The sequence below is a fragment of the Triturus cristatus genome, chromosome 6 (genome assembly GCF_964204655.1).
Source record: "Triturus cristatus chromosome 6, aTriCri1.1, whole genome shotgun sequence".
In the NCBI taxonomy this organism is placed as follows: Eukaryota; Metazoa; Chordata; class Amphibia; order Caudata; family Salamandridae; genus Triturus; species Triturus cristatus.
In genome coordinates this window covers 94,257,286-94,281,953 of record NC_140589.1, presented here as the reverse complement: position 1 = coordinate 94,281,953, position 24,668 = coordinate 94,257,286, and the positions used below count along the sequence as shown (strand labels likewise).

General features: G+C 46.4%; 1 protein-coding gene across 1 annotated transcript in view; it reads left to right on the top strand.

Moving 5' to 3' along the window:
* Nucleotides 1-23,460: 23,460 nt before the first annotated feature.
* Nucleotides 23,461-24,668, top strand: part of LOC146813818 (beta-1,3-galactosyltransferase 2-like) — a 120,896-nt gene continuing 119,688 nt past the window's right edge. Inside the window, exon 1 of the mRNA XM_085610272.1 lies at nt 23,461-23,556. The gene's annotated coding sequence lies outside the window, so the exon portion shown is untranslated. The remainder of the gene's footprint in view (nt 23,557-24,668) is intronic.

Genomic DNA, 24,668 nt, shown 5'->3' with positions numbered 1-24,668 from the left:
AAACGTGTTAAGCAGGCTGTTTTACCAAATGTAACCCCCCTTTATACCAATGAAAGGACACCACACAGATATATATTGAAAATATATATGTATTTATTTCTCAAAGTATCCCCTAGACTCTTTATGAGCACAGGAGCACAAATCGTTAAACAAGAATACGTTAGAATACTCAGAAGTTGCACTTTATATGGATAGGCCCTGGTGGCCACTCGAACCATATACTAAAATAGTGGTATAAGTACCACGAACAGAAAAGGGAAAAGGCCTAGGGCCTCTAGGATCGCTGGGCCTACAAGGAGCTAACTTTAGTTAGTGACCAGGAGGTCCACGGGTTGCGTGTGCAGAGCAAATAGTCACACGCGGGCTCCCATAGGTTTTCAATGGGTGCGTAAAAGTTACAAAGTTACTGCAAAAAGGATCTTCTGGATGGACTATGAACTCAAGATTGGAAACACAGACACTAGAGATGTTACTCTACACTTGGGCACCGGAGTGCCAGCTTTACCTCACCCACAGGAAGCGGGTGCATAGGTCTCGAAGTGCGTCGGGTTTCTTCTATCTGTTCAAGGGAGCCTGAAGACAAAGATGCTGCAGGCGGTCGGTCCGGAAGAGATGCGGTGGATCCCAGAGTGGATCGGAGTTGTAGAAGACCTGTAAGCAGAGGGGACAGTGTTCACAGTCACTAGCCAGTGACCAGCGTGGCACCAGGTGGGTACCAGGCGATGTCGGGTGCAAACAGGAGGAAAGGTGCAGCTTGTCTCTGCAGCCACGTGGTCCCTGAAGGTCGACGACGTCCAGGAGTCGGTTCACGAGCTGTCCCACGCAGGCTCTCGCTGTCGGCGGTGTCGGCGACTTGATCGAAGCAAACAAGCCTTGGCAAAAGCAATTGTTGTGGAAAACAAAATAAGCTGATGGTTCTGACCAGCAAGGTCAGAGGGACTGCTCCTTTAGAGGGAAGCAAGGGCCAATCTGGAGCAACCAGACCAGTGGTGTAGTTATTGAAGTTCATTGCCAAGATGGCCACTAGCCAACGGGCCAGCAACCGGTTAGGCGCGTCGAGTGGCAAAATGCAGAGGAGCCCCACGCAGATCGTGGAGATGCTGGACGGCTCACCTTTGGTGCAGATGCTGCTCGGGTGCTGGGCTTCTCAGGACCCAAAGCACAACTTGGAGGGAGCCTCGGTTGTTGCGCTTGCAGCTTGTCGTGGTCTTTTCAAGATGGCTGGCTCCACGTGTCTCGGTGCCTCCACAGGTTCCTTCTTTTCAGGGACTGTGGATCGGGCGGTGAGAGGTCTGGAGGTCCAGGTCTTGTCAGTCTCTGGTCTCGGGCTCCGGCGGGAGGCGGCGGCAAAGCAGACGTTGATTCGCTGGATGGTGCTTGCGTTAGCAAGGTGGTCACTCCCTGACCACAGGGGAGATTGGCTTCAGTCCTCTGTGCGGCAGAGCATCGAAGTTCCCATCTTCTTCTTGTAGTTAAGTTGATTCCAGGATGTCTGAAGTCTTAGGACACAGCTCCTACCTTTAAGCGGATTCTAGGGGCCGGACTACCTGCTAGGTCCCTCCCTATGGGTGGGACCAGGAAGGGGGGGTGGTTACACCCCCAATCCTTTGTCCAGCTCGCCCCAGGTCCAGGGCTGGTGTGCCCCAGGACCGGTTTGAACTGGCATATGCACCGAGGCTCCTTGTGAGCCTCAGGCATGTCTGGTTCCTTTCAAGCCCTACCTGACCAATACACAAAATCCTGTCTGGGGTGGTGCTCGCACCTCCCCTGGCAGGAAACCCTTTGTCCACACCTCCCAAGCTGGAAGGACTCCCAGCAGCAGGGGGGCAGACTTGTGTCTGTGGTGGCAGCATCCATTTTGTGGAGCTGAGGCTATGTCTGATTTTACCCGGGTTTCAGGTACTGTACATGTCGTGTCCCTCTAGAAGGGTGGAATGCTAACCCCGTCGCCAGAATTGGCGAGGGGTTAGTATTCCAATTCGTATGACACCTTACTCGACATGTTTTGATAAAGCCAAACCAAAGATAGCATTTAACCGCGAGGTTCATAATGCACTTAAGAGTATATGGTATGACGATATCTGGAAACAGTAGAAGGAAGTGGTTCCGACCACTGCAGACAGGCTCAGCTCATGCCAGAGCACCATCTCACATGGAACCAAGCACTCTGCCTTCAGGATTGTTAAGGCCTGCCATAGGAGTGACTTATAGGTTAACATGTGTCCCATTTAAGGTTAGGTATAGGTATACTACACCTAAGTAAGAGGTGGTTACACCAACTTACCCCAGCTGAGTGATCAGCCAGTTGTGTCAAATTTGTTAGGCCAGGCCAGGGGTGGCACAATACATGCTTCAGCCCCTGGTAGGCCTTAGATACACCAATGCCCTGGGTACCTAGTGTACACTGGTACAGGGGCTCACAGGGTGATCCACTTCCAATTGGTTATGCACCTAGGGTGCATAGTGTAAATTTAGTAGAGAGAACAGCAGGCTGGGGGTCTGATTGGCAGGCCCACAGCCTCAATATGTCAAAAACCAGTGAAGCAAAAAGCAAAAATTTGGGGTGACCATAGGATAGCAGACCCTACTGTTGCAGGGATTCTGCTTATATACAGAACTATGCGTAGAACCCCAGGACCTCAGTGAATTGTGGTGTACCAGAAACTCACCTCAGAACCCAGAACCCAGTATCCGGCTAGCATAAGTGTCCCATTCGTTATCCGAGATTTAGCTCGGCGATCCCAATGAAAAGACAACCCAGAACAAGCTACTCAGTGTACTCTCAGGAATGGTGGGAATCGGAAATACCTGTTCGTATATTATTCTCACATCAGTCCACAACAAGAATCAACAGAGACACGGTGAAAATAAAAAGAGTTTATTTTTATAGACCACGTGTCCTAAGATGCAGTACTTTGGCTAATACAAGCAGACAAATGATTAAAATCAAAACCATCAGCATCGTTACAATACCATAGAATATAAAAGGGGTGATCATGTTATAATGACAGTGGATACTACCACCTTCCCTTTACTAAGAAGCTAATATTATTATTATGTTAATAGAAGGTCTCTTAGGCTTGAATAGGGGACCCCATACCTCAAAGATCAGCTTAGTGAAATCACATCACAGGAGCATCAGGAGTCTTCTCGCAGGAAGGCTCGTCTTCGGTCTGAATATTAAACATGAGGGCTGTAATATTAAAAGCACCAACTTTCAGGTATTTTGCAGCTGCCTGTGTGTTATGGCTAAATAGTGGGTCGATCAACCTAGAGTGGAAAACATGCATTGTCTAACAACCCAGACTGTTTGTCACATCATGTACAGACCAAGGTCGCTGCGCAGAGCTCTGGATGGTAACAACAGATTGCTCTCGTGTGAGGCAAAGCTCGAGTCAGCAGTTTGTTTAAGCAATAACATGTGAACGCAGTGTCGTGCGCAAAAGCAGCAAGATGGCTTTCTAACATCTAACGTGGTTATGCTAACTTAACAATGTATGTACGTATTAAGGGAGTCCTTACTACATGCCCCCTTGATCGAAGCACTACTTAGTATGCAAGAAAAGAGAGAACGCAGAGTTCAAGTGCGACAGAGCAGAACAAGGCGTATTCAATTCAAAAAACAAGTTTCAGTTCAGGCAAAGTCCGAGAATGAAAAAACCAAAAGTGGAAAGAAAAAACAAAAAACCTCAAAAGTGCAGCGGGGGGTGAAAAATGAAAAAACGCCTCACCGGGCAGAAGTGCAGAGGCACAGGGACTGTTCAAGACACGTGAGGAAAACATAGTGGACGACAGTTCACTCAATCCATGAACGTATATGCAGCATACGTGGCCACTGCTTCCAGCAGAAAATCGTTGGCACGGCCACTGAAGGTTTCAGCCATCCAGTTAATCAAAGAAAAGGAACATACATGTTCTTCCATTAGCGGAGCCTCTAGCACCATCAGAGGGCAACCAGCGTGTACTTCCAAATAACTCATATCCAAGAAGTCATATGCCGCCCTTGCGATGTCCCAATTACCCAGGATTCCATGCGCCGCACCACAGGCCATAATCCGAACACCAGAACAGGCGAACTCGTGAGACACTAAGGGCCACATCAGTCGATCATAATCCGGGTCCGGAGACCCCGTTTTGGTTAAGCACAAATCCAGAGGCCATTCAAAGGGACAATCTAGGCAGTGAAAGACAGGTTGCACGGAGGTGAAGTAGGAATACCGGAAGGATAATCCATATGCCAGGCTCAAAGTCGCCAATGGCAGGACGCCATAGTATTCAAGCATCCTGTCACGAAGAAGCTGCAGACGGGACAGGCTGTCGTGTGGCACAGAAAGAGCAGCCATTCCGTAGTATGAAAAGTAAAAGTAGCACACCTGCCACTAGCGCCAGAATCAACAGGACGCCTCCAAAGACGCTCGAGAATAGCGAATGAAAAAATGCTGGAATCACACCAAAAATAGTTTGGAAAGAGGTCACGAGGCCTGAGCCCACAAGTTTAAAAAAATGAGCCAGGCCGGTTGTGGACGAGGCATTGAAAATTGTTTGGATCAAAGCACCAAAATGCATGGGGAGGTCAGTACTCAAAAGCGCCTGTACCTCAGTGCGCGTATTTGCTACGTGAAGGACAAATGTTTCTCGGGAGGAAGTCAATGGCACCTCCTTTTGGGACAAAAGAGCTCTTATTCTGCTCATCTTGTTGGACTCTGCTTTCAAGGTTGGAATCGAAGGCCAGATGGAAACATCCAGCCGCCCATGCGGGGGAGAAAACAGAATATTATTGCAGCAGACAACTCTCTGTGATACAGTTACTATATATGGGATTCCCACTAATATCCCGCAGCAAGCTTCATTATTCAAAATCAAATAACTACCGTTTGCAAGCAGCGTGAAAGATGGTGTAATCACTGGCACCGGGATACCTTTGAGGACGCAGGCCAAATTCGGGGCGTGTACATTACAAGCACCGTGCAACTGAATGTGTCTACATACTACAGAATGATCAGGTGTCGTTGTACATTCCTCACCCTTCAGATAAACTTCAGTACCGTCTCTTGTACATCTATATGTAAAAGGGAGGGACCAGACCTCATGTATGAAAGCGGTACCCAGCTGTTCATATCTACCCAGAGCATAGTGTTTCATACAAGATGTAAACTTAAAAAGGGCGAACGGTAGAGTTATCAACCCATGTAATAACCACACTGCTGAATCCAATTCCGCCACAGAGAAAGGTAACGGCTCCAACTTTTCAATATGTAACAAGGAATATGAAGCATCTTTCATGGACATGAACTGCTGTTTGTCAGTAAGGTTAAAGGGCAGAAATAATGATGTTGTATTCAGATAGTCCCAGGGGACCTTCCCTGCCTTTAACGTTTGTAATGTCCATGCAAACTGCATAACAGAACGCAACTGGTTTTGACCATGATACAATACCGACATATCATCATGCACAATATCAACAATTGAAGAAACAATATTATCTAATGTATAAATACGAGAAGAAAGAGTGCTAATGCTGTTATCAATAACTGCTAATACCTTTTCCATATTAGCCTGATCAATAGCTCTCAATCGCGAAGCTGCCTCAATTTGCGACAATTTCCAAACTTCGTTGTAAATAGCATACGCCCACCTTTTGGATCTGCCACCCACAGGACCTTTAAAAAAATCATTCAAATCTATTTTGTTATGTAATTTTGATAAATGAACTTTGACAGATGCCAAGGTGGAATGTCGCAGCCAGGACTGACATAATTTCCCTACAGAGTATGTAGTTACTGTATGTGACGACTCAAATCGAGGGTCTACGCGTTCCTGAGTATACCCTGGTTTCAGCCCTAGAAAACGACGTTGACAGGTGTCAGAACTGCTTTGCCAAATTAACCATCCTTCACTACTAAATTTCGAAATATTGAAAGATGTATTAGAAACTAATGACTGCAAAGCAGGAAGGGACAGATCTGTGTGGTTATCCCAATTGGGGTAAGCGCCCAGATCCGGCACAGAAGGCGAATTTAGTTTTTTAGAAGTGGCCAATCCGAAACAGGTGGTTTGGAAGATGGTTGAATTTAAAAACAACATATGATTTGGTACGAGACAGGCACGGTGTAAAGCTTCAGTTCCCTGAACCTGCCACGGTTTGGAACCCCAAACCGACTTAAGATCAATAGTAGCCTTCCATAGATCATAACCTTTGATTGACAACTCATCCATAAAGGACTTAGAATAAAGTAATTTGGTGTGTGTCAGTCTAACCTTTGAGGCAGACTCAGGCATAACTTTAAAATAAAAGGATGCCGGGTCGGAAACACTGAAATCAGTAAAATAAGTATACTTATCAACTAATGTAGGTGAACTGCCGAAAGAGGGGGTGGGACAGTGTTCCCATTGGGTAAAATTTACAAAATTTCTAAATGTATTCGCTTTATGCAGGAAGTGATTGCCATAATGCTGAAAACAATACTGTTCTGCATAATTAGCCGCATTTTCATACAAATCTTCAGCATCAAAAGCGGCATAATATCTCAAATCTGAAAACAGTGCTTCAATGGCGTGTACATCCCAATCATCAGAACGTATGTTCTGTTTAACTACATCACCCATAGAAACACAAAACACATTAGGTACATTGATGACCTCTGTGGGACCATGAATTTGGAATTTAACAGCATCCCACGCGATTCCATCCAAAACTGGCCAGGAAGTAATATTCACAAAAGACTGGTCTCTTTTCATGATGTGGGATGAGGAGTGGGGGGCCAAAGTTCCATTGATAAGTCTAATTGTTGATCTCTCTTTGAGATAGTGACCATCCACCAGACGGAAAAACACTATTACAAATCCAATGGACATAAACAAAAAAATACTGAAAAGCAATAGCCAGATGTATGTCCAAGGGGTAACCAAAAAATGTCTTTTAAACCAACTAGCAAAAACAGCAATGTTCGAAGGGGGAGTGAAGGGCAATGAGTTAGTGTCAAAGGAGAAACGGGACTGGTCAAGCGCCGTAGATTGTAAAACAGGCGAGTGACCATTTGTAGGATAAGCATACTCAGTCTCGTCGGGCAGACCACCAGCCGGTGGTATTAACAGGGGATCAGTAACTGACTGCATCTCGATGGCAACATCAGACAAGGTGGTAGAAGCAGGAACCAACATTGAATTTCTTTGCATCGTCTGGCATGAAACTGCTGGAGTCAGGCTAAGAAGTATCAGCCACTCGCTGAAGTTTGACATTGTCAATAGAGATGTACCTGTTGTCCTTTCGACCAGGAAGTGGAGGTAAAATGACTGTTCTTGTACCCTGCACTCCAAGCACTGGAACTGGTGCACGATAAGAGGGGCCGAACTCCTTCTTGTTCTCCACCTTCTCACGGACCAGGTCTCCAACTCGGGGTAGCCAGCCGACTACCGGAATCTGAACCTCAGCTTCAGACGTGGAGGGCAAGTGTTCCTTCGAAAGAGAGTCTCTGGCTTCTTGTAGAGTCTGCAAAACAGCACAGTGATCATCTACGTCAAAGGGTGCGGTCGACGCCGCCATGTCTAGACCATCAAGGTCTGGAACAAACATTCTGATTCCGAAGAGCATCATGTATGGGGTCCGCCCACCCAGAGACCTTCTAGGGAGATTATTAAGTGCACGTTGGACGTTATACAAATGGGCTAGCCAGTTCCGGCCTGTGCCTAAAACACGTGCTGTCAATGATTGCTTTAAGTCACGGTTCATTCGCTCCACCACACTATTCCCCTCAGGTCGGTAGGGGGACGAAAATTTGACTAGGACCCCCAAATTTCTCATAGCCTCCTTGTAAGCCTTAGAGGCGAACGCAGGGCCCTGATCAGAATGGAAGGTACCACACGCAAAAGTTCCCACAAAGACACGCAAATCCCTGATGACAGTCCGTGAGTCAGCACTCCTTTGTGGCCATACCCAGAGAAAACGTGTGCACGAATCCACTGCAACCAAGATATACTTGTACGCAGTATCAGAAGAAAAAGGACCGCAGTGATCTAAATAAATACAACCAAATGGCTTATTAGATATATACAACTGTGTTTGTGGTGGACGCGCAACAGTAGAAGGTTTAATCTGTTGGCAAATGTCACAATCAAGAACATAAGCGCGCGCTTGTTTATATAAACAAAACCACCAGTAACGTTGTTGTAATAGAGATATAGTAGCGGACACACCGGCGTGGGCTGACGCCAACCCCTCGTGTGCAGCTAGAATCAGTGCTGGTCTGCAGTCCGCGTTGGGAATAATTCTGTCACCAACGTCGTTAATCCTCACTAACGGGACGTTATCAGGACTTAAATGATAAAAATAACGAGAAGGAAAACCCTTCGGGTAATCACTTCCCTTCTCTGTAGCAGCAATAGCTGCCAAGATGTCATCATCAATCTTACCTTTGGATCTTGTAACTGCTGCCACTAAGTATGTAGCCACTGCGGTTTTTGCCGTCTCGTCAGCCAAGCTGTTACCGACGGCATGGACACCAAGTCTTTGGTGACCAAGAGTGTGAATAACATTCACGAGTGGGAGACGGTCTTTAAAGTCCGCCACTCGAACCCAAAGCAGTTTATGCTTAATTGTGCTACCTTTGGTGTCTCGATAATCATTTTGAGACCAGAAGTGTAAGTTGTCATTGTATGACTGGACACAATAAAAAGAGTCACTAACAATTAAAGTCGTGACTCGGGGATCAGCAAACTCCAGTGCAAGCACCAGAGCCCGAAGCTCCGCCAATTGCGCGGTACAATCACCCAATGACTGCGTATGCACTGCATCAGATTGGAATTCACCATTTACGAATGTACCTACGACAATTGCGCAAGCCGCAGAACAAGCGTGCTTTGATCCAATCGCGGGCTGCGCCGAGCCGTCAGTGTATATGACACAATGGTATTCTTCGAGCGGGCGCAAAGACAGAGGAGCCGGATGAACGAATTCATACTGCAAGTACTCTTGAGTCTGTAATGAGGCGTCAAAGATATAAGCGACATCTGGCGACGTCAGAGTTGTGGCCCATTGTATCCACCGTGGATGCAAAGCTTTAGAATTTGGTACACTTGCTTTAGTCACTGCCTCTAGGGCAGGATACGGTGTTACAACCAGAATCTGTTTCCCATGCGACAATGCGCGTTCTTTAAGGATCGCCATCTGTACAGCAGTCAGAACTTTCTCGACCGTGGAAAAACGTAATTCAGCAGAGGTGTACAAGTGTGATTTATACGCAATGGGGACTGTATCGCCCTCATTAAACGTTAAATACGTGAAACCCATGGCGCCTGGTACTATTCTTATTACCAGGTTAGTTCGGTTATCACGCGTCAGCAAGTATTGTGAAGCAAGAAGATCAGCCTGTAAAGACTGTAGAATAGCAGAGTGTTCTAGCTGCCAGCTAGACTTCGAAAAGGAAGGTTGTACCAAGGCATAAAGCGGTTTGATACGCTGGGCATAATCAGGAATATACGTACGTCCGAAATTCAGAAAGCCCAGAAGAGATTGTAATTTTTTCAGCGTTGTAGGAGCGCGCAAGCATGCGCACTTCTCCAGAAAGTGAGGAGCTAATCCCTTACCCTCATTGTTGAGCTCGTAGCCCAAAAACAACACTGTATATTCCGCGATGTGAGACTTCGCAAAATTAAATTTGTAGCCATAGTCTGCAAAACTCACAATAATATTGTCGACTCGAGACAGATGTGGCATCAGCTCATCATCCGTGAGATAGATATCGTCAACATAGGAGTATGCATCGGGGTCTATTCTCTCTAAGAGAGAGACCACGCGAGCGGAAAAGACGCCAGGGCTGTTTTTGTAGCCCATGGCCAATCTCGTAAACTGTTTATGTTTGCCGCCCGATGTAAACGCCGTCCACTGGCTACTCAGTGTGGACAGGTTGTGGCTAAAAAAGCCATTGGAAATGTCAAGTGTCGTTTTAAATCGTTTACGCACGAGACTGTCGACAAGAGCCGAGCTGTGTGTATTTTGTACCGCGCAGGTCCGGCAATGGGAATTTAGGTGCCGGTAATCCAAAACTAAACGGTACGAGCCGTCAGGCTTTGTTACAGTGAATAAAGGGTTATTCATAGGGGACACACAAGTTTCAATAACACCCTGATATTCCAATTGTTCAAGGATCGCCGAGACGTGTGGCCTAGCTTCACGACGCATGGGATATTGGGGTTGAGGCCGGGGCATAGACCGCAATGGAATCCCATGGCAGGGGGACAACCGGTCCCATCCCACCTGAGTACGATACACCGCCGGCGCAAGCGCCAGCGCCCACTCCTCAGCGTACACTTCAGCCTGGTCCTTAGGCACCGTGTGCGCAAAGGACGGGAGGATCACCTCCTCCCCTCTAGGAGCTTCTAAAATGAAAGCTGGGGGCCAATCTGCCTCCGCTAGGAGGATATCATAGGTGGTAGTCAGATTATCCCAAAAAATCCCCTTTATTGTTCGTTGTATGTCACCCTCAATCAATAAGACTATTTCATAAAGTCTGTCAGGGGGTGCCACTCTGGTGTCAGCTGTCTCAACAGTAACCAATATATCAGTTGCTGTCGCCGCCAGAAATGGACGCAGAGCTTGACGGACTATGGTAATTTCCGCTGCGCTGTCCAGTAGCGTCAGCGCCCATGTCCGGTTCCGAAGCTGTGTCTGCACTATCTGAGGCATACCTTGCCGTCAGAGCCGCCACTTTCTTCTTCTGAAACGGGGGTCTTTGTCGTGCAAATTCGGACACGCTTGGCCGGTCATCCTTACCAGAGGCTTCCGCCTTACCCTGCTGCTTAATATCGGGAGTTTTGATCACAGGCTTAACTCCTAAAGAGCTACGACCTAAATCTCTGTGTGCACCTGAGATTATTTTCGCAAATTCCTACGGCTTATCCTCCTCAGCAACTTTCTTCAGTTCATTACGAACCTGGAATTGCAAAGCATCACCCTTAAGGTTACCCATTATCATGGTAGCCACCAGGTCAAACTGTCCGAGGAGCCGCATCCCTAATTCTATCGCAGACTCCACACCGTGGTTCTCTTGAACACGTTTAATAACGGAGGGCAGCTGCAACATAGACGGAGTGCCAAAGCACTGCGCGTACGTCGCTGCAAAGACCTTACCCCAGTTAACACAATCATCTACGTTGGGGACCAAGTCTTTAGGCAAACTAATGGTGAGGATCCTGTGTTTCTCCACAGGAGATGTATTCGGGTATACCGCCTCTATTTGGTCAAATTTTTCAGCAAGCCAAAAGGGGAAATCATCCCTAGTTTGGGGGCGCTTGCCCATAACAGAATTAACCATAACAGGACTAATGACTACCGCGTGGTGGTCAGTAGGCTGCCCCACAACAGCAGGTGCCCCCGCCTGCATATTGCGCGACACGTACTGCACTAACGCCCTATATACCGTAATAAGGGCAGTGTGTAGTACACGCAACTCAGCCACCGTCACCGTGAGGTAACGGGGATGAGGCGGAAATCCGGCTAGTACTGGCCAAGTGGCCCCTGCAATTGATAAAGGGCCCATTCTCGGCGGTATACCCACATGGGGAAGGGCGCCATTAAACCAAATATGATGCTGCCAAGCAGATATTGGTATTTCCTGTGTCCTATACGGTGTATAGTTCGCTGGCACAGCAGTGGCAGTGTAAGAATGAAAGGTATTATCATCCGCACTCACCGCCGGAATCGTCACCCAAGAGTAGAACAACTCATAGGGCTGAGCCGCATCGGCTCCCACCACAAAGATGACGTTCATACCAGTGTCCGGCACCCCATACTGCGTCAAATGACGTTTCAGAGCTGCACGGCTATGCGCCGCAATATCTACCGCCATAAGGACAAGCTACACTTGAAGTATTCAGTAGCACAAGGGTTCAAACCCCTTTTTAATGATCAAGCTTGAAGAAACCTATATCAACAGAAATAGGTAGGTTTAAATCCGTCAGACTTGCTATCCGGAAACAAGAATGAGGGTGTTGTGGACTAATATAAGCACTACTAAGGCGTTTCAACTCATAGACCAAACGTTAGGTGCGCCATGTTGCAGGGATTCTGCTTATATACAGAACTATGCGTAGAACCCCAGGACCTCAGTGAATTGTGGTGTACCAGAAACTCACCTCAGAACCCAGAACCCAGTATCCGGCTAGCATAAGTGTCCCATTCGTTATCCGAGATTTAGCTCGGCGATCCCAATGAAAAGACAACCCAGAACAAGCTACTCAGTGTACTCTCAGGAATGGTGGGAATCGGAAATACCTGTTCGTATATTATTCTCACATCAGTCCACAACAAGAATCAACAGAGACACGGTGAAAATAAAAAGAGTTTATTTTTATAGACCACGTGTCCTAAGATGCAGTACTTTGGCTAATACAAGCAGACAAATGATTAAAATCAAAACCATCAGCATCGTTACAATACCATAGAATATAAAAGGGGTGATCATGTTATAATGACAGTGGATACTACCACCTTCCCTTTACTAAGAAGCTAATATTATTATTATGTTAATAGAAGGTCTCTTAGGCTTGAACAGGGGACCCCATACCTCAAAGATCAGCTCAGTGAAATCACATCACAGGAGCATCAGGAGTCTTCTCGCAGGAAGGCTCGTCTTCGGTCTGAATATTAAACATGAGGGCTGTAATATTAAAAGCACCAACTTTCAGGTATTTTGCAGCTGCCTGTGTGTTATGGCTAAATAGTGGGTCGATCAACCTAGAGTGGAAAACATGCATTGTCTAACAACCCAGACTGTTTGTCACATCATGTACAGACCAAGGTCGCTGCGCAGAGCTCTGGATGGTAACAACAGATTGCTCTCGTGTAAGGCAAAGCTCGAGTCAGCAGTTTGTTTAAGCAATAACATGTGAACGCAGTGTCGTGTGCAAAAGCAGCAAGATGGCTTTCTAACATCTAACGTGGTTATGCTAACTTAACAATGTATGTACGTATTAAGGGAGTCCTTACTACACTCCTCTCCTACAATTTTGTTTTACCCAAATCTTAGTTGGTGAAACTGCGACAAGTATGCATGGATACCAGAGCCTTACGCAATATACACAGGTGACATTCACATGGAACACCTGTGCTGGCAGCAACCAACAGAATCCTTAAGTCACGTTGTCTGCCCTCTCACGCTAGCAGCACTACACAAGCAGCATGCTTCATTCGGCCGCCCCGTCTACTGTGGTCCCAGCAGTGGATACTCTTACCAGCAGTTGCAGTACAGTTGAGAAACATACACACAGGACTGATTGGTCGGGTAAGAGTATGGAGTCTCAGGTTCTTGTTAAGCTTACGCCTGAGTCAGCAACGCACTGATGGCTGTTTTGACCAAGGCAGCGTGACAGGCCTCTGGTGGATCAGCAGCTCTGCTTGGGATGGCCCGAGCCGGTGATGTGCGGTGTAGTTCTTTAACAATAGTCGTCTGCCTCACCCGTCGCTCTGTGCTCTGACACTGTGTTAAAGAAATTCTTAATTCTGCTCACACAATGAGCCATGCCTTAGTGTTGCATCCTTTGGCACTGTCGTGCCAAGGTAAAGCATCATTGAGCGTGGGCTGGCCACGTAATAGCATATTCCAATCACCGGGCTCAACCTGCGGCTTCAAAATTGAGAGGGCCCTCTGTTGGCGTGCCTTAGTGACAGCTATGGGTAAACATTTACCGTAGGATGGAGGAATAACAGACTTGGCTTTCACTTCATCTGATTTGCGTGGCAATTACCAATCTTGCAGTAATGCGTGCGCTTTATGTAAAATGCTTTAAGATGTGTGGCACTTTGCAGGGGTTTACCAGCACAATAGAAAAACATTCGATAGAGCATCCTGTTGAAGTTGATTGGTTGCATTTGGTATTGTTCACTGACGTGTTTAGATTTCCTGTAAATCTGTTTTATCAACTTTTATGCCAAAATTATTGTAATGATTACTGTATGGGGCAAAGAAAAGCCTACAAATCAATGTTTTGTGCCACAAACACACACAAACAACTACGAAGCTAAAGTTGAACAATTTCTACAGCATACATAAAACACTATAATAAAAACACTGCACCGGAGACATTAAAAACAAGCATGCAAACACTCGATCCAATGAGCACAATCAAAGATTGCCGACACTTTTTTTTCAATATTTGATGCTTTTAGTAAGCAGTGCTGCTTATTAAAAGCATCAAATATTGCAAAGTACAGTTTGCTGAGCCAAAACAATGTCCCCAGAGTGTCACGCTGCCAGTGAAGCATCCAGTCCCTGCATGCACATATTCTGTCCGTCCGCGTGCACGCTTGGAATCCGTATCGATTCCTAAAGGCCCTCGCATGGTGAGAGCAGCGCATAGTAAAGCGTGTGGGACTGAATACAAAGCTGCCATTAAGTCTATCAAGGCAATATACAATTTTTTTTAATGTTTAAATAGCCCGCTCTCCCAGTAAAGTAAGGAATAACAAATTGGTAGTGGTAGATGGCCCCTTCTGAAGACCAGTTTGATTAAATGGGATTATACCTTGTTGCATTGCACATTTTCCAATTCTATCAACAAATGTGAGACTGCAGGATACTACCTTGCCATGACAGAGTCACAGTTTCCTATGTCAATACCTCAATAAACAATTGGGTTAGTATTTCAGCCCAAATATCAATACTGGCACGAAACAAGGCAATAGGCAACATGTTAGGGCCAGGAGCACTATTTGTACGAAGTCCACGTAGAAGAATGGTTACTTCTTTACAACTTATGCGGTCCACGACAATCCGCGAATCAGAACTGGTATCACTAAATTTCACAATGTTGTTCATACCCAAGCTCATACTACTTTCCATATCGGTGTTTGGTATACTATTTTTCCCATAATTGAAACACATATCTAGTTTTTTTACAGGTTCATCCACCATGCAATACAGATTAGTAATAAAATGTACCCATTCAGTTTCCAGTATGTTTACATAATATGCCCTACTGCCTCCCCTTCCGAGTTTGTTGATTACTTCCCAAAAATGTTTTGCATTATTTTGTTTGGAAGCCTATAGTAATCTGTTGCAAAGCTCTGTTCGATAGTAAGATTTAGCCATCTAAACTTCTTGTTTATAAGCTTTTCTTAATGCCGTCATTTTACCCTTATAAGCAAAATAGGATTGCTGGAATCTATGTGAACAGGCACCCTGTAGAGCTCTATTAAGTGATTTGTTTTAGCTTGAGTAGCTTAGAAGTGAAATATTTGTTCAGGGATCTTAGGGGCATATGTAAAAGCCCCTATCGCCACCACAACGTCATCTATAGTAACTTAAGGACAAGGCAGCATTAAGCCACTCAACGGGCTGTCGTGTACCTGTGAGGGAAAATTTGTACTCCGAGGACACACTGCCCCTAAAGAGGAATAACGGATACCTGGTTTGTCGTTTGGAATTGTCTTTATTGACAATAGTCAAAAGAAAAGAATTCTGCCTTGTGGAAACTGATTCTGTCCTCCGGTGCTTCCTGGAAGTGCTGGCTGGGGTTCTGGGAACTCCGCTCTCCTCCGTGACGTCGGGGAACGTTCAAAAACAAAACAAAGAAACTACCGGTCAGTGGAAGGTTCTATAGCCTTTACACTTCTGGGGAAGGGAATGTGAGGGACCACAGAGCGCCGCCACCACATGCAATCTAAAATTAAAGAAAGCGGGGTCCACACTCAAAGCTTTACCCGTTCCCTTCCAGAGACTTGGAGAGCCCCTGCAGTCGACGACATACCTGCTCCAGCCACGCTCCTCCTGGAGAGTGGCGGGGCGACGAGTGGGGTCGTTGGCCTCCTGGCATAAGTCTGCTCCCCGGATCCTTCAGTTGGGCTTCAGGGCCGCCGGCTCTTCCGTAATCACTCTGATGCTTCTCTGACTTCCTCCTCTCTTCTTCGGCTTCACTTCCGGCTCCTCTGGCTTGCGCGCACCCGTATGTGGGTTCTTCCTAGTCGGTGTCCTCTCCCGATAGGAAGGCAGAGGCTGACGTCTCTCCTCCTGGCTCCTCCTCCCGCACTTTTCAGGAAGAATTAAAGGAGCACTCCATGTCCTGTATATGGAGCAGCAAAATGTTAGTATCGGGACAGGTCAGCGGGTCCTGCTCCCCAGGGGTCTCCCGACAGTGGCTTAAAGCTGCCTTGTAAATAAGGCACCCTTTCATGCTATGCTTAGGGTGAAAGGGGTGGACAGTGGGTGTTGCGTGGGTGTTCCACCGCAACACCCATTGATTTTGATGCTGCCCCTATGTACAAGGGTGGCGTACATAGGAGGCAGCGCCAAAATTAGGACCAGGTAAAAACTGGTCTTAAGATGGTAAAAAGAGGAGACATGCATTATTTCTCCTCGTTGTTGCTTGTGCAGCACACATGGAAAAAGCAAAATGCCATAGTTTGTTTATGTGTGGGAAGGTTTCCCTTCCTGCACATTAACAAACATTTTTAAAAAATGCCATTTTGTCACTTTCATGTGCGCTGCATGAAGCAGCACGCATGAAAGTGACAGAATGGCATTTCTAGGATTGTTTATGTGCAGGAAGGGACACCTTCCTACACATAAACAATCCTCCCCTGCGCACAGACACTCGTGCAAGGGTGCCTGTGCTGGCGCTAAGTTGCTAAACTTAGCACCATCGCTGGGGGAAACGCAAGGCTGCACCACATTCTTGTAAATATGGTGCAGCCTTGTATTTCAGAAGTGGAGGAGAGAGGCGTTAATCCGTGACGGCTTACGCCTCTCTCCTCAACTTCCTTGTACGATTTGTTCTCTTATGATGTTGAACTGATAATGTTCCCACCAGGGATGATGTTATATTATTCCATTTATTAATCATGTTGACAGCCCCCACCGCGCACTGGTCACTATCCTTTATTATTATTTTAGCAGCTTGTATTATTTCTTCTTGCTTATCCATATTCCAAATTAACTTCCTCAGATTGTATGAGGAATGGGCCATTTTGCGGAGTTCATTAAATCTAGTGTTATGGTTTATTGAAGAATTCAATATAACTATCTGGGGATTATGATCACTCTCGAGTTTTGATCTTAAAAATTTGGAAATAAAAGTATAGTTGATGGTTGAACCGTGTTTAGAATGTTTAAAAGATGGAATGAACCTGGATTTTTCTTTTAAGGAGGTAAACCCAAACTGGTGCATTATGTCACAACACTCATTTCCAGTACAATTAATCTTTCCATTTACGGGAGTTAAAGAAATCAAATGTAAATTAATATCACCAGAAACTATAAAACCGGCTTCTGAGTGCCGGATTATTAATGTACTTAGAATATCCCACAAGATATCCATTTGTGTAGTCTTATTTTTCCTGGCACTTAAATATACATTACGTGTAATTAGACTAAAACCTTTGCACTGCAAAACAAGGGGCCCGATTCACAGAACTAACTTAAGACAAAATCCTAAACTTACTACCATTTTCGTATTCACAGAAGGCACTTACTCATTTTGGTATTCACAGAAGACACTTACTCACTTTGGTATTCACAGAAGTTAGGAGTCCTAACTTTAGGACTCCTAAATGCCTTCTGTGAATACTGAAAGTCTTAAAATAAGGATTTTTCTCAATTTCCCAATTCATTATAGCAAACAGGGGATCGTTCCAGGTATGAATTCCCAACTATTTTTTGTACTGCATCATCGAGTGAACCTACTATTGTCGGGAGGTCAGAATCTTTATCTAGAACAGGTGAACACGTGCATATGATTAATTGACTGTTGACATCAGTCTGAGCCTTTACCACCAAGTTTGTCAGGTTATGTAATTTTGTATCAATGCCCACTCCATTATTATCTGCACTTTTATGTTCAGCAGGACGCTCATCAGTTATAGTAGAAACATCATATTTATCCAGGAATGCGAGGTCTGCAGATTCCAGGGAATTATCTACTTGGGCTATATTCTTTAGACCCTGTTCAAAATTTGTAGATTTACTCTTTAAAGTCCCTAAGTTGGATGAACGTCCGGGACCTGTTCCCATCACATAACTCAGGACTAAATGGGTTTAAGACCTTCTTATTATTCGGCAACTGATTTCTTGATGTCCCTAGACTCTCGCAGACACTCTCAGTCCCAGTCTTAGGCGACCGAGATTTAATAGAGCTGTGGTTAGTTTGAAATTCACCCAGGCAAATAACAGAAACATCACAGTCAGCTGAGCCCTTCTTACACTCGGTTGCATCCCAAGGATTACCTTCCGCCTGTCCTTTGGAGCAACAACGTAGTTTAAGTTGACCGCATGTCTACTTGACAAACTTCAGGAACATAATGGACTTGGGCTTTGGCTACCACTACATGAGAGTTCCCCCTTCATATGAGGAATTTGTTGCAGCAGATGCATTGGAGGTCAAAGAAGTAGAAGCAGCAGACTGTTTCACGCATTCTCTCATTTCATCACACTGAGGAAGAGCATCATCACAAATGGTCTGATATATTGATAAACACATGCTTTTAAGTGCAGGTGTAGACAAAGACACCTCGGCTTCACAGTGGGCTTAACATTTGGCTCTGTCTGACTGTTTAAAATATTCCATTATGGTGAGCTGAGAAAAGTGGGTCCCACCGGCCCCACTGGCTGGAGTTTGATTATGTATTTGACCCACAACAGGTAATGTACACCCCGGACTTGATGATGACCTATTAAGGTCCAACAGTTCCTCAAGATCCATATCATTAACATGCGATATATCCTTTTGGGAACGGGTTTGAATTTTCCTTGCATCTTTTCGGCTTTTTTGTAGTTGGTCTTGAAATGAAAATTGTATTGGCCCCCTTGTGCAACCTGATATCATGATATGAGGCTTGTTACTCCGAGGAGGCAGCAGGGAGGCCAATATCACCATGACAAGCTCTTTTTGTGGACCGATAGAGTTCAAAACACAGGTCAGCTCAAGGCTTTTTTCTTTCTTTCTCTCACTTTGTTTTCGCTCGCTTTGCCCTTGCTCCTTTTACCCCTTACACTTTCCTGGTTCTCCCTTGCACAGGAGTGGGGGAAAGAGGCAGGGAATTACCTAATAATTGGCAGACTGCTACTACTGCTGGTAGCCAGTAAGATCCGGCCCGGCTCCGCAGTATTTAAATTAATTCAATTAAAAACAAGGTTTCCAGTGGGCAGCATGTGGCTTAACAGAGGCAACAGCCACCAAAGTCACCGAAGGCGATGCAGGGCCACCAAGGGGGAGCAAGCCGCAGCAGCCTACCACTGGCTGCTTCTGCTCTACCTATGTGACTCACGCAGGTCTGAGCCTTACCTCTTGTGATCCGCCTCTCACCACTGCATGTTCCGCCGTGCTCTTTCACTGCACTGCCGCTTGTGCCTGCTTCTCTTTTCTCCACTATGCTCCAGGCGTGGGCCCCGGGCTCACTGTTCTCCTCCGTAACGCTCCGCTGAAAGCTCCTCTGTGCACCCCCAGGGTGCACCGGAAGCACCAGTACACAGGAGCCACCGACCGGCCCGACCCTGTCCCAAGGTCCGATGGATGGATGGAGTTGAGGACGAGGAGCGGGAGCAAATGCCAGCAGCTGACGAACTGTCGATGACGACGACGTACGTTGCGCGTGATCACTTACTGGGGAATCGGCCAAATGGAAGAGGCTTGCAGAGTTCGACAGCACCGCTTTCTCTTCGACCTTCTGCCACATTTGTGGTGCTGAACTGTTATTGGGCCCACCACTACCTTAAAGGGTTTTGTCAAGTACTCATCTACTGATTATACTGTCATGCCGACTGCCCTTATTTGTGTTCCTGTGATACTTCTGGCATTTCTGATGCCTTCAGCATTGATCTTGTAGCCCCTGTATCAACCAAAAAGGGGATAGTCTTGTTCAATATTACCCCTTCCACATATGGACCGGCCTGGTCCACTGGTATTGTTGGAGCTATTAGACAGTCTTCCACTCTTGGGCATTCCTAAAACGTTTATGATGGTGGTAGGGTATATGGTGGGTAGCCATCTGCCATGTCGCCCTCTGGGATCCATTGTCCCCTGTTCCCCCTAGGGGCTGGTGGCAGTAGAGGGGAGTGTGCCGGGCCATAGCGTAGTTGGGACTTTGTAGGTCCTTGAAAGGGCCGGGCCCATAAGTTCTAGACCTGTTCTGGAGTCATAATCCAATGGTTCTATTTCGCAGCATGAAAGTGCAAAGGGGAGAAGTCGTTAGGGGAAGAATCAATTAGCCAACAATTCCCTCAGATACATAATAACTCATGGACAACTACTCAAGGTTAGTTAATTTATTTTAAAGCCATTAACAGATGAACATAAAGACACCTCAACACAAGAGTATATAAGTACAAAGGAATCAGCATAAAACCAAATCTGTGTATCCAGGTTAGACAGTGTAGCATAATAAGTAACACAATTAATTCAAGAAGTAAAATATAGAAAGTCAGGAAGCATGAGTCCAAATTTCCCGGCATCAAGGGTTGGTAAGTAAAAGCATTAAATCTGTCCCTAATCTAGCACTAAGGTGACATCCCTAACTAAGCATTTCCAGGAGAAAGGATGAAAGGTGTCAGTACGTGGAGTCTCCATAAGAAGTCCCTCCCTGATCAATGGGTCAAGTAGCATGGAGCTACCAAAGACAGAGCTCGTTCTAAGATACACCGTCTCCAAAGGCAAGGAAGAAGTGGGTATCTATCCCTAATTCCAAGCTACAATTATTCTTATGTGGCACTCCCCTGGTGCACTTCGGGTTACGCCATCCACCCTGGGCACTTTCCCGAAGGACATTTTCCATGGGACAACGGTGCATTTTCGTTGATACAATGTGTCCTTAGTTCCCAGGCCTTCTCATGTGTGAAGCACAATGACGTTCCTCTATCGGCTCAAACCATACGATTGTATCTTCTTCTCTCCTTGCCTGACTAGTAACACAAAGGCATTATTCTATCCAATGAGAGCGCTTCTTTCACCTGCAACACAAAACGTGAGAAAGGACAAATTCCACAGCACACATGAAATTCAAACTGCTAATTCTAAAGCGAGTGTATTCAGGGACTTGCATTTCAGGCCTATGAAATCCTGCTATCATAAGAAGGCATCATGTCAGCTCTGCGAGTTCACCTAACGTTAAGGCGCTTTCAAATAATACACGTACCCATGTATGGAGTGACATAAGCATATCTAGTACATGTATGTTTGCCAGTTGCACAACACGAGTTCTTAACGTTAATGTTTTCTGCTGGTTACATTCATTTACCACGTTGATTCTCCATGCTACTTTTCAATGGCCTAAAATACACCACGCTGTATGTTACTACGTTTTCCAATTCTAATACTTCACGTTAATATAACAAATGATTATATGCAGGTGCGCTCTACGTGTGATTATGATGCCCCCTAATAATGGGATAAGATCTCCACGCTCTCAATGGCTATTGAAGTCTGTGTCAAATGCATAGATGGTGAACGGGGCGGAGTATTCTGCTGGTGTGAGTAATGTCTCTGAGACTGTGCTGCATTGATGGTTGGCCCTGTGACATGTCATTCAGGAGAGGACAACCTGCCCTCCAGTGCCCTGGATCATTGCAGTGGCAACACATTGTCCCTGATGGGGGCTGCGAGGCCGCCCTCCTTCCCTTGTCCTGCTCCTTGCCCCAGCCCGCTGTCCACCATGATATTGTTCCTGTACCATCCTTAAATGTACCTTTTCATTCTTAATGTTCCCGCTGTCCAGAGCCTGCTAGTGTTCCTGGTATTCAGCGCAGTGATTGGCTGCTGCCAGCGCTTTCTCTATTGGTTTGTGTTTCCAGCAGACCAAGGATGTTTGCCAGCGGGTCTAAATTGGTTGTTGTAGGTCACAGAAAAAGTGGTGACAAAGGCCGGCATAGCCTCTCCCAGGGTGTTGCGCATACCACTATTCTGTTGGTAGACCTGCAAAAGGTGGTCATAAAAGGAATTTACACTACTGTCCTTTTCCTGCCCTGTATGTATTATTTTCAACTAATTCGCCTTGTCCCCGGTCTCTTTCACTTTAACATATTTCACTACTTCCTCGTATTTTACTTCCTCCTCCAGACTCCCTCCATCTCCTCCCACTGGGGAGGTGGAGACGGCAGGTGTTAATGTTTGCGCTACCTGTAGGGTCGTCAGGGATTGTAGTCATCCTTTCCACAGACGCAGCTTACCACCGGCATATTGCAAAGTGTCCACTATCCTGGCATCGTCATCCCAGGATGAAAACCATAAACCTTTTTTGTGCCAAAGATAGCACACCTTACTGATGGTATATGTTGCTGTGAATTTGTGTTGTTGTAGCCTGCCCTCAACGACATCATTTAATAGTGCTGGACATTTTGAGGGATTGCTTTTCAAACATATCTTCCTCTGTGGTATTGGGGAATGTAACGGGGCGCTGGTCCTGGAACCGGGGCGAGTTATGGGAAGGAATGGATTATTCCCTTGTCTGCCCTGTTGCTGTGTGTGTTTGGTACATGCCTGCTCTATTGTTGCTGTATGGCGGACGTAGTGCGAATATCCCAAATGAATGTGCACAGACACTCATAGCCCGCGTGTGCCCCCTTGGGGTTCATTAGTGGCGGTGGAGTGAAGCCCTTTGCTTCGCATGTTTTCTGCATTATGCGATGCCAGTCATTCATTTTGTGGGCAGGGCGTGTTACTTACTCCCTTATTATTGCAAGTGAAAACATGTTTGTTATGAAGATCCGTTTTTGCTCCTTCCTCTTTTACCAGCCCTAGAGCGCGGCTCTCTGCCTCTTCGGCTGCGATCTTTGTCGCTCGGGTGCCTCAGCAGGAGAGCTCCTGCCACAGCCTGCGCTGGGAAGGGTGGCCCTCAGTGGGCTCCCATCCTGCCCATTATTCTGTCCTCTAGCGCTGGCTCTGTTTCTCCCCCTCATCCTCTGCTTGCACTTGCCACAGGGATGCGGGGACAAACCCCAATGACATCTGTTTTTCTCCAATATTTCCTAATCCTCTGATCTGCCACTTGTTTCCAAAATCCTTCTTCCAACTCTTGATGTACCTTGTCTTTCACATCGCTGATCGTTGCAAACGCCGCAAACTCAAGTCACCCACCCCAAAACAATCCCCTCCTCAGAGGCCTTATCTTCTTTCCTTTCAAAATCGACATCTGCCTTAAACACGACAACCCAGCCCTGCCATGAAGGCCGCGCCATTGAATCCGCAGGCCCTGCCTTTAGCTGTCAGTGCACGCCCGTTTTCTAAAAAGAGACATTCTCTACGCCGTGGCATCCTTGGTAGGCGGGGGTGCGGGGGGGGGGCTGAGAGCGGTGACTATTGTGCCTGGAAGCAGCTCACGTATAGCATTACAAGCAATTCAAGTACAGCGATCACAATGGAACAAAAGGGAGCTGTTACACCATCCGCACCGCTCACACCCAGGGGACAGGAGGGGGAGGAACCCCCCGCCCAGGAGCCCCCGAGGCATTCGATCGGCAGCAGCTGTGTCGATTGAGGCAGAGTGCGCCATCCAGCATTCACTCGCTACCAGTCCACCACGAAGCAACACAACGCGAAGACACAAACGAAAGGAATACCAGTGACATATACGAAGATCAGGTCAGTGGAAACAAGAGAGGAAGGACAGGGTCCATTCTAAAATACATAGCAGCACATGGCTGTCAGCCTGCTACAGGTCAAGAAAACCCCAATCCTGCAAACATCAATTATACATCAAAATCACCAAACACGCCTGTGATACCTGCAAGATAGATTGTGATACTGGGGTATTTCCAAGTCTTTGCAAGCAGTAAGCCAATCCGAGGGAGACACTTTGTCCCCACCACATTTATTGTGTGCTGACAGGGCCTAATGGTCCTGAAATGTGCTGAGCTAGCATGCACTTGCAAGTCATGAGTGGTATTCTTGAGCAAGCCCTGCATTATACTGTGATAGATGTTGTTTTAAAAAAATATATATATTTTCCGGAGTTTTATATAGCGCGAACTTGACCCGAAGGTATCGGGTATCAGAGCGCTTTACATAGCAGCAGTTGCGTTACATGAAGACACATTCATTTTTGTTAGGCACGGGGAGATTACATGATTTGCCCAGAATCACAGGATGTTCAGCGTCAATGCCGAGACTCAAACTCAGTTCCCCAGATTCAAGGTCATCCGCCCGAGCCGTTAGGCCACACTCCCCGTTTTATTTCAATAGGGTACATTAGTTCATGAAAGGTCATATGTATGCTTTGTACGTTTTACAGGCCTTGTCATCACTAAGTATCACAGAAGTGAGTAAGACAAAATGGATTCCATGCAAGACATGAAAGACAGAAAAAACTGCTTCACAGTGCGACCAGTATCACCGCGCACCGCATGTTGTGCCTCATTGCCAGGGGGGTGCAGAATTTGCAACTCTTCACTTTGTGAGAGAGGTATTGTCTGGTGCGGCTCGTTTCACCATGCATCAGACGTCGTGCCCGGATTGCCTGGGTGTGACTCTGATTGGCATGTAGCAGGCAGGGAGCCTCTTACTTCCAAGAGGCTTCCCCACTGTATTCCTAGCTTGTTCATAGCTTGTTGCTTTTGGGCCCTCAGTGTGGCGGACCAACTGCTCTCACCTCACCTGGGCCCCGACGACACCATGTGGCCAGGTATTGTTGCCCAGAACGGGCATTGGTATTGAGAGTAACTAACAGGGCTGATTGACGCTACTGAGAGTTATCA